Source organism: Melampsora larici-populina, assembly GCF_000204055.1.
Source record: "Melampsora larici-populina 98AG31 unplaced genomic scaffold MELLAscaffold_143, whole genome shotgun sequence".
In the NCBI taxonomy this organism is placed as follows: Eukaryota; Fungi; Basidiomycota; class Pucciniomycetes; order Pucciniales; family Melampsoraceae; genus Melampsora; species Melampsora laricis-populina.
This window is the reverse complement of record NW_006768907.1, coordinates 34,234-35,466: the sequence shown is the minus strand read 5'-3', so window position 1 is coordinate 35,466 and position 1,233 is coordinate 34,234.

Below are 1,233 nucleotides of genomic sequence, written 5' to 3'. Positions count from 1 at the left end.
TATTCTTATCTTGACATACTCTTTTTGTTTAAGTAAGTTAACATGCTCTTTGATTTTGATCTCATATTTGTTCAAAACATATTTTAACATTTTTTTATTCTCATAATCTTCCCACACTTGATCTTTTAGTAACCTTTCATTCTCTTTTGAAAATTCAAAAAAAGTTTTTTGTAGAATTGGTGTTGACATAAATTCAGAAATTACAACAAGAAATGACCAGAAAGGTATTATCTTGTATGATGTTTTAGTTTTCAATATATCATGAATGTATCTAGGCCATGTCTCCATTTCTGACTTTAACATACTCTTAATCAGTTTTGGTGAATCTACTTCAGCTGTGCATGGGTTCAGGGATTATCAGTTTTGTTCTCTTTTGATTTATGTGTGTTGTCTATCTAGAATTATGGCATACCAGCAGGAAGAGAAGGAGATTGGTGCCAGCCCTCCAGGGTCCTCTCTAGATCATGTACAAGTTTGTCTTTTGAGCTTGTTTCAGTTAAGCCAGGAGCCACACGCCAAGCTTCATTGCGAGATGTGTGTATGGAAAGAATGTCGCCATTAAGGTGAGGGACCACATCTTTGCATGGATGTCAGAATTTGAATTTTGAGAAAGTAGACTTACCATCCTGCACAGCTTCTGATCCTCCCGAGTAAAACAGGTTCATGGCATAGGTAGGGGTAATAAAGTACCACCATGGTACCATGAAATGAGCGCAAGTCAAAATCATTATATTGAGTTGTCCTTTCATTGATCGTTCAATGTTGATAGCTGGTCTAGTGATTGGTGGTAAGTCTCAACTTCACGTCAATGTGTTGGAGTAAATTGTGGATTGGTCAAAACCAATGAAGGTCAGGGAGTAGTATTCAGGTTAACTTAAGCTAGTGTAGTGAGGATGGTAAGAAATGCACTGTGAACAAATTAGAATCAAACAAGTCAATTTAGAATACGTGGTCAAGAGGTTGAGTTGTTGTGTAGAAGGATTGACCGCATTGGGATTGGTGAACTAATCACGTTATGGAAACATTAGAAGAAATTACCGGATTGGGACTGGTAGTTTATTTAGAATGTGGACGTAGTGTTTCTGATTCTCAAAATTGCCATTTGTTGTTTTTACTTATAACCAAGCCTCTCCTCACATTTAGATCTTTTTCCCTCATTAAGGAAAAAGATTCTAAACGTGAGTTATTGCCCAATTCTTTTTCTCTTCTTTACTATCTTACTAAAAACTCACG